Source organism: Callospermophilus lateralis, chromosome 12, assembly GCF_048772815.1.
Source record: "Callospermophilus lateralis isolate mCalLat2 chromosome 12, mCalLat2.hap1, whole genome shotgun sequence".
NCBI classification, from domain to species: Eukaryota; Metazoa; Chordata; class Mammalia; order Rodentia; family Sciuridae; genus Callospermophilus; species Callospermophilus lateralis.
The window spans coordinates 94556490-94566891 of record NC_135316.1 but is presented as its reverse complement, the minus strand read 5'-3'; positions in this window follow the sequence as shown (position 1 = coordinate 94566891).

The following is a 10402-nucleotide window of genomic DNA, read 5'->3' as shown; positions in this document are numbered from 1 at the left end:
TATTTATTTATTTATTTATCTATTTATTTATTTATCAGGGATTGAACCCAGGGGTGCTTAACTACTGACCCACATCCCTAGCCCTTTTTTATATTTTATTTAGATGCTGGATCTTGTTGAGTTGCTCAGAGCCTCACTAAGTTGCTGAGGCTGACTTCAAACTTGTATCCTCCTGCCTCAGCCTCTTGAGGTGCTGGGATTACAGTTATGCGCCACCATGCCCAGTTGTTAATGTTACTTGTATTCATCTCTATAATCTCAGCCTCCAGTACATTTGCATATGTTTACCTAGTCTGCATTCAATAAGGGTTTGTGAAAGAAACGCAGATGTGGAACCAAATCATGGAGTATATTGAATAAGAATTGTCGGGTCTAATCTGTGGACAGAGTTCTGAAGGGTAGTCTGACTTGACCAGAACTCTACTTTAGGAAGATTAGTCAAGTAGCATCATGAAACCAAGGCTGGAGAAAGAGGTAAAGGGAGAGACAAATTAGAGACTACTCAAAGAGTATAGGATGGGCAGAAGGAGGATCTGAGGATGGAAAGTGAGGGGAAACAGGAAATGGATTTCAAAAGAAAATCAAGTGGATTTAGCAATTATTTCTATATGTGGTCAGGAAACAAACGACACGCTGTAGTTTCTGAGATTTTAGAACTGTACCTCTGGTAGAATCATTAACAAAAATAGGAAGAAATATTTTTTATTCAATGAAATGATTATTTTAGTTGGGAACACATAGATTTTAAGGAACACTTGATGTGATTACATGGTAATGTTTGGCAGATAGCTGAAAACTTAGAGAAATGATACTGGACTAAAAACATGGCTGGGAGAAACAAAGAATATTGCCCTATACATCTGGGGAAAAGGAAGGAAGAAATCAGACAAAAGAGAAGTAATGAATAAGTTTTCAAAGCATTGATGTTATAACTGTTTAAGACCAATGAATTGGAATTGTTTTAGAAAACAAATTATTCAGAGGCTGTAACATTTTATGATTTTTGCACCAGGCCACCTTTTGGGAATTCTGACACCAGTAGCTGCAACAGATGTTCAGCCCAATTCTTATGTAGATTAACATAAATCCTCAAAGTAAAAGTCTGTATTCAATAAAACATATTTGACTTTCAATCAAAAATTACAAGGCATGTCAGAGGCAAGATAAAATAGACTGGAGAAGCAAGGAAATTATCAAAAACAGACTCAGAAATTACACAAGTGCTAGAGTTATCATAGAGGGAATTTAAATAATGATGGCTAATATGTTGACCCTACCTTGACATCATCATGTAGCCTAAGTCTGAGAAACTCAATTTGGCCAATTTTGTGTGAGACATGACCTTCTAGAGAGTGATAATCCATATGCCTTCAATTCTGTGCAAGTGCCTAAAGGACTTGGGGGTGGTCTCTTAAGGAAGCCAGAATAAAATTGGCTAATTTTAGTAGAAAAAGGTCATGAATAAATGTCATATCAGATGTTAAAGTAAAAATTAGAACATATATTATTCATATAAAGAATAGTAATACAGAAGATGGATATCATAATTTTAGTAGCGAATGAATAGATACATAGTATAACATTTTATCTACAAAGTAGGGTCTTTGGAATACTCCATTATACCTGGAGAGGAGGATTATAATGTATGCAGAGTCTTAAAGTATTCAGTCTAAGTTCCCAAGAGAGGTAAAATACACAAAGTTGGGTTTCCATCAAAAAAAAAAAACAAAAAACTTTTAAATCATCTTTTGTATTAAAGCAAATTACTGTGAGAAATTTATTATTGTATCCTATTATTCAAAATAGTGTAATTTGTGTTCATGGTTGAATTGTAACTTAATGGACAATCATATCTCATTACCAGTAAAAATTTAAAACTAATAGAATTGTGATATAGCCCTTATCCCTGCAAAATTAGTATTTACAGTCACAAAAGTAGCAACTAAAAATATGGATTGAAGAATTCACAACATTAATATAAAATGTAATTTGTTTTTTCCTATGTTTAATAAATAGATCATGAATTCTATTAATAGGGAGATCTGTCCAAGTGTGATTTGTGATACTTCTTAAGCAGTGCAGGCGGCCAGTCATCTTGCTTATATAGAGTAAATTAAAAAGTCAAAAAAATACATAGAGTAATATAAATGAATATTAATTTCTTCTATGTTTGTATAATTTTCTCTCTAAATTTGAAGTGAACTATAATAATTATATCCATTTCTAATTCTCAGATTTAAAAATAAAATTAAGCCATGCCTTGATAACATGACAAATTGAACCAAAGCCTTACATCTTTGCCAGGCAGTTGCTGAAAATAGATATCACTAATATACAAAATTTAAAATGAAAACTTCTTCATTAAAAATATAACTTGATAAACCAACTTCAGCTTCAGAAAAGTTGTACCTTTCTCTGTTTGAATAAAAAAACACACTATAAATTTGTGCATAAAGAGTGAACAAGAATAAGAGAAATATACTGATGAATACGAAGAATCACAGAAACAGAGGAGACCTAAGCAAATATCCTGCCTGGGATCATAAATACCAGTGTCTGCAGAGGGATAAAGTATTCCAGGTGTGCGAACTCCCTTGACCACAGTCCCATAAAAGACAGCTGCTCCTCAGCTCCAGCTGATTATGTCATGCAGAAAGGTGGGACACACAGATGTGTCTGTCACCCTCATGCTGGTTCATTGTTTACCTTTGCCTAGATCAGTTTATGTTGTTTTTTTTTTTTTTTCCTTTTCCCCAATTAGATCAATACTCTTCAGACTAAACAAAAACGTGCCACCAGCTGCACTCTTTATAATAGGCTGGTGGTCTACCACCTTTAATCCAGACCATGCACAGTTCAAATAATCCACTTTCCTGATACATATCTTCTGGGTGAATATTTGTTGCATTATCTTCATTAGATAATTTAAAGTCTCAAATAAAATAATCTTTGTCAGCTTACTCCAATTTTATGCTGAATTTCTAACTATTGCATAATACTTTCATTTTTTGACTTCTGGTTTGCATTGTAGATTACTATTTTTTAACCCTTTTTTATGATCACTTATGCCATTTAAGCAAATTCTCTGAATTAAGACAAAATTCTAATCAAGTTGTGAAATGGTGATAAGATTATTATTTTAATATTACCATAATGCCAATTTTATCTGACAAAGTGGTAGAAGTTATTAGAAGCAAATTTTCTACATTACAAAATTTTACCTGATTAGCAGCCAACTTGCTACAGCTCATATTTTTAAATATACTTTTTTTAAATGTATTGCTTACATAAACTTAATCAGATGAATATTATTTCACATTTTGTCAACACTTACAATTAATTACAATAATATTAGTGTTTTACTATGTTCATACACTGATGGCCTCAGAGTTTATTATACCAATTGTCTTTATAGCCAATGTTTTCAAACACATTTGTTCTTTGAATCCATGTGTCTGTTAATTAGGCATTTTTGTTGCACGCTTTCTCTACTAGTAGTTAGCAATGAGGAAAATGTGCAAAAGTTTACCCTATCCCTGAGATCTTATTATTACCATTTTTGTATATATCTACTCAAAGTTGCAGCTATGGCTAAAAAGTTTATTAGAATAGTACCTAGAGTGGGTTGATCCTATAAGAGATATAGAATGGATTTAAGAGGAGCCCTTTTTTTTCCTCATGCTTGCTGATGCAGTTTTGAAGAAAATTGCCCATGCTGCATTTTTAAAAGATATGGGCCTCATCCTCTTTCTTCTACATGTAACTCAAACACATGAAGGAAACATGCCTTAGTGGAAACAGGACACACTAGAGAAACAGTTTCAAGATCTCATCCTTCCAAAGTGTGTAACATTAGCTAAATTGTGCCATCTCTCAGTCTGTTTCCTCAACTACGAAGGAGGATAATATTCTCTTCTTGTAAAACCAAGACTTTTGTGTAGTAAGTATAGTGTGGTCATGTATTTGAAGCATCCATCACAGTCTTTGGCACTCAGTTGCCATTCAATACATACTGATTTTATTTGGCAATATTTACTGATCAGACATTATGAAAACAATAAGGAAGAGACACAAAGTGCCTGGCTGCTTCTTGTCACAGTGGGATTCTGGTGCTTTCCTGTTGAAATAAACAACTTCACAGAACATCACTCCATGACCATATTGGAGCACCACAAAACAACAAGACTCCATAATCATTTTTGAACTTAGGCAAAACATGTTTTTGGAAGAAACAAACTGATCAAACTTCTCCCTAACCTGGTTAATATGAAGGACTGTACTTCTTTGCCAATCACAGTTTAATTTCATTCTAGTCTCTCCCCTTTTTGAAACTAGTAAAATATTAATCATAAAAGTACTTGTGCTTCCTGACAGTATTCCTCCAGAGGCCATTACTGCTTTCCCAGTACTCTGCAAAGTATCCAATGGATACACAAATCTTCAAGTCTTCCGAAAACCTTCTCTCTGAGTTGCTTCATGGTTCCTCAGGGTGTGTTTTCCTTCTCAGGGTGAAGAACAATACATTCCACTTGTTCAATTGCAGGTTCATTCCTGGTCGTGTTAGGTTTGAAAGTTAAACTGGGGTGGCCATTTTCTTTTCAAAATGACATATACAGCCATGCTGTCCTCGCCACCATGCAGGCCAAAAACCACTTTACAAAGATAGTATTTCTTTCCTGTTAGATCTCATGAACTTAGATACCAGAGGCTATAGTAAATAGCAAAGTTGGAATTAAAAATCTATTTGCATTTCCTTTTACATATATATGAATTAAAGATTAAAATAATTAATTTACTCCCCCCTTTTTAATTAACTCAAGCAATGTATTAACAAAATGGAAAAAAAAGTCAATTACTTTCAAATTTTCTTAAAGGTTTTTAAAGTAGTTTTAAATTTTTCAAGTTAATATGTACTACTTTAAACTTTTAAGATATGAATTATGCTGTAAAAAGTTCAGAAGGAATTTTTAAACCATACTAAAACTATATTTTTGAAGACTAATATAAAAAAGAAATATACTTTAAGACAGAAATTATATATGATTAATTTTAATTTTGGTAATAATTTGATATACTAAATCATTGGTAAGTATGAAAAATCTTGAGTAACAAAATCTTAATTATAAAATATAGGTTGAATTGGGGCAAAACCTCAGTCAGTATAATTGAAATAAATTCCTTATATCATGATCTATTAATTGTCTGCTATATAGGTACTATCCCACATGCCTCACGAAGATTATCTGAACTATTTTAATATACCCCTTGGGTATAAGTTATAATAGTTTTTATTTTACTGGTATGGAAATCAGGGCTCAAATTGGTTAAGAAACACATTTGAATTTACATATTTTGATGATAGAGTTGGAATTCAAACCCATAAAAATCTAATTCTAGAGCCACATGTTTAACGAGGAATTCCTTCTGAATCTCCCATGGGTTCAGATTTGTCCTAGGAACATGGCACATTTCCCTACTTGGGAACTCTACGTTTGATAATAAGGATTAAAAAACTTCAGAGGGCCATCTGTGTTGAAGCTATACTATAAATTCCCAAGAAATCAGGCAGCGACTGCTTGGTAAGGTTAAATGACTCAAAGGCTAGTGTGTATGCTTCTGACTCATTGATTATAACCTCACTAAAGATATTTGCAAACAAGATAATTATAGGCCATGCAGCACAAGATCTTTACTGGGATGTGATATCAGGAAAGCAAAGTTTTAGTGCTGACTCAAAGTCAGTGGAGAAATCAAATAAACCGCTCTTCCTCAGTGGTGAGCAAACTGGAAGTTGAGCTCCCAAGGAGCTAGTAAAATGTCAGTCTTGCTTCTCATGGTTAATAAGAACAGAGTGTCAGAGTAAAGACATAGTATAACACAGTAAATTATGGGCCAAAACAACAGATTAGAATTAAAAGATGGAAACTAGAGAGTTTTTTAATAAAGATGTTTAATTAAAATGTATTCTAAAATATACATATTTTAAATACACAAAGTCAATGTCTTGTGATGAAGCATATCATGTTCAAGTTTGTGAATGGCTACTTGTTATCAAATTTGTAGTGGGTATAATATCACAAGTATATATTTCAAAAGTAGCTGGAAATTGACTTTCCCATTTAGTGATTAAATCATACACAATGTTCAACTAAACATTGTGCTAGATAAAATTGCTATATTAAAAACAATTCATCTGGAAAATAGTTTACTATCTCTAGGTGAAGATACGTGGAGAGAAAGAGATTCATGCATGCCTTCCAGAATCGACCTTTTGATCATATACTTTCATGACATGGTTGGATCACATCCAAGTGTCATTTAAAGCACATTGATCATGTCTGAAAATTACTGTCCCTGATCTTATGAAACAAGTAAAAAGAGATGATATTAAGGTCCCTTTGGGTCTCTACATATAGTTAACAAGTTTGCTTTTGCAAAAGGTTTCAGCCACAGTGGCAGAAAATAATACTATAGTTAAGAGCAGCAAATTGCCTGGGGTTCACATTTAGCAAATTCTTCATCATGAGTTTAAAAACGTTTCTAGGATTCTACACCTTTACAACATTCCTAGATTTTTCACGGACCATGATTTTTCTCATATGTTGAACTAAGGATTTAAAAGAAACTACATCTTACTCGGTTTGCAAAGCTTTAAATAGGCTTAGTTTAATTTGATGAAGTAGGCAAAGGTAGTTACATCAATGGATATTCTAAGTTTCATTACATTACCCTAGCCAGAAATAGGATTGTTTTATGAGGTATATATAGCTTCTTCACTTTGAGGCCAGAGACTACTTAATCTGCTAATGCTTAAGTGAGTCACTTGGGTATGATTTTATAGGTCCCTAAATGAGGTAGTTTATGTTTTATATCTTTTCCTCTTAAATTTTGTGTGTATGTATGTGTATGTGTATGAGATACGTCTACAAATAGCACATACATAAAGTACACAGTCCAATGGATATATGAGAGCCAAATTCTAAAATTACTAGTGTTGCCATAATAGCTAAAATTGAGTGAAATGTGTAGATAGAATATTTATACAGGATTAAATGGAAAGGAGTAGGCTACCATCAGGGTGTTTCAGTACTCTTAAATGAAAGACAAGATACTTTGCTCCGCAATGACAATTGGAAAAAAGAAAGGCCATATTTAGGCCTAGTTTTCATGCCTCTTCTACAGATAAAATATTGTTATTTTAGTTATCCTGTAACACAAGCAACCTGGACTTACCAAGTTAGTAGTTACATGTATACATTGTAAATCAGGGTAGATTAGCTTGGGGTGTGCTTTCAAAATCAAAGGCGGTGGTGTGAAGGGAATTCTGGGTTCTCTGGCTACATATCTAGTGCTTAGTGAACACATTCGATGAACATCTTCTTGTCCTAGACTTCAATAGAGCATGACTCCATCCATGCCTCTCTGAATACAAATTGCTCAGAGGTGAAAGAAGATGATAACCACCGGGGGCATAGCTATTGTTCCCTTATGCCCACTCTGCTGCCATCCTTGGCCATCACTTCCACAATGGTTTTCTTTCTCTGAATGATGGCAATGCTATTTGTGAGGGTACCTCACTCCTCTCTGGCCTCCAAGTCCACATGCTAGAATTGTCTGCTTCTAAAATCACTTTGTGGGATTTTTTTTTTTTTTTTTAAAGAAAGAGAAGTGACACACATTGCTTTGTACTGGTGGGATATTTATGTTTCAGAAAAATATTATAGGATATAACTATAAGTTGATTAAATAAATGATGAAATTATAATTAGATTTCCTTGTCATGCTGTGTCTTAATAGAACTGACTACAATAATTTGATTTTTAAGAGCAAGTTTTGTCCAACATAGATGGAAAAACCAAACAAAAAATTATAAGAGCAAATAAGTTTTGTGCTTGTGATACTTCATCCTGTGTCTCCAAGTGAATTTCAGAGACCTGCAGCAGGAAGATGAGATTGATTACAAACTGGGCACAAATGCCATATTTGCATAATCATCCAATCTTTGTACAAATGCTTCCTCATTTCCTATGAGATTTGACCAACCTACCAATTAGTTTTAGTTATGTAGGTATCAGATAGCAATGGAAAGAACCCAAAGTGAAAAAAATATATATTTATATATACTCTCTCTATATATCTACCTTAATATGTCAATCTTTGTATATATTTAATTGAAAATATTTCTCTCTTCACTGGTCAGAAACTCTTTTTTTAACTTTCAAATGAGAGGAACTGCTGAACAAATGACCTTAATTAACTGAATTGTACTGTAGTGGCGTTGATGAATACTTAGAGGTATTTGAAATTTAAAAGTGCTAAGTATTTAATTTTGTTCTCTGGGCAACAGTGTTTACAACGTGGCAGCTGCATTCGTAGTGTTACTATTGGTATTTCTGCAGAGTTACTCTTCATAATCTCAAAAATTATTTTTCTCAATAACTTTTTAAATGCCAAAAACTGGAGTTCAAATATAATTTATTACTTACAATAGATCTTTAGTTGTTCTTTAGTTCAATCTCAGTCCTCCCTCCCCACAAAAAGCAGGCTTTATTGAGATGATTAAATAAAGAGAGAATCATGATGGTTAGTAGAATATTACCGAAATATTTTATTGATTAACAACCTAGCAATGATGCTTTCTATGTGTCGTCCGTCAGGGTTCCTTTCCCTTTGCAGACTCTTACTTCCAAAGAATGCAGAGTCAATATACCTGTGAACTAAATCAAAGTAAGCATGCTAAAACCTTCATCTTTGTTCTTTTACTCTTACATATATGCAAAATTAAATAATATCTGCTTGTTTTCTTTGTTTGCCATGTTATTCAGTTATGTGACAATCAGCACTACATGTAAAACAAACGTGTCGGATACTGTCTTCTTTTGGTTTTGAAAGGCCATTAGATCAAATAATCTACCCTTAGATCTTAAAGGAAGTAAGCATTTTATGAGTAGGTACTTGGACCATTTCTGCTTTATCCAGTGAATTTTAGTTCTCTAATACAGCCTGGTAATTCCTACATAAGATATTGGTTTAAACATCCTTTACATTAAGAAAGAAAAGAAAAAGCCCCCACTACTTTAATGTTTCCTCTGGGAAACAAAATGGCTTTTGAAGAGGATGTGAGAACAATGAGTATCATACATATTAAGATGAGATTGTCCATTTTATGGCCAATGAACTGAACAATCTTGTCCACTATCTTGTAATTATGAAAGTATTCGGCACATAATGTGATATCTCGTAATGTAGATGTTCCATTAACTAACAATTTTCTTATATAGCACTTGGTCAACATTTTTACTTTAAATTACACTTTAACTTTTGTCCATATAATGGAGTCCAGCGTGTACTACCTCAACCAAGAAAATTTTGAGGAATAAATTCATTTAAATATATCCTAAAGCATGCTCTTCTCATTGTGATCAATTGTGTTGTAAAAATGCACTGTACCCATTCCCCAGATTAGTGAGATGACCTAGATCTCCAGCTGCATTACAGAATAGATGTGAAATCAGGCTTTCCTAGTGTTCACTTATTCATTCAACATTACTGCAAAGTACGACACATATAATTAATGTCAAAAGCAGGAAACCAAGGACCAGAGAACACAATTTAGTTTGCAAAATTAGAAGCAGCTGGTGTTTGACAGACCCTACCTTGTGCAGTGTTCTGTGAAACTTTGTTATAAAGAGTAGGAAAAAGATTTTACAAGGTTTAGGGTAAACACTCAGATCAGGAAGAAATTGATATTTTGAAAGTGTTACATTCAAAACATATGCAAGGGCCTGGGTTCCATCCCTAGCAACACAAAAATAAAGAAGCTTGCTACACTCTACAAGAGAATGTCAATTTCCCTGTGGCCTTAAGACGGGATGAAGTCTCAAAGGCAAAACCTTAATATGCTCATACTCTAAAGAGCCTTAAGGAGCTTCCAGACTTACTTTACACAAAACTTGCTAAGTTGGCAGAGCTGGCTCTGTTTCTACCAGCCGACAACACTCCTCCAGTCTTCATGGGCAGAGCTAGTAGCAGAAAGGAAATTGAAAGCATTCTCAGGAGTGTAATGTTCTTGCTGAGAGATTATGTGGGGATGGACTTGGTTACCTGTCTCCCAGAGGTTAAGCTAAGTAAAGAGAGCCCACCAAGGGAATAGCTTGGGAAGGGGGCTGCCAAAGAAAGGGAGACCAATATCTCATTTCCTCACTGGAAATATACTTACGCAGTGGGCTTCCTAATCTCTGCACTCTGCCAAGCTGAGAAAATGAATTCAATTGAAATGGCAGGCTGCAGGTAGTTTAGCAACAAAGCAGCCTGCATAATAACATTTGGCGTGAGAAGGGTGAATGACCTTTTGGCATATAATGTAGACACTGTTGATAGTAACCAGGATTGAGCCATCTTC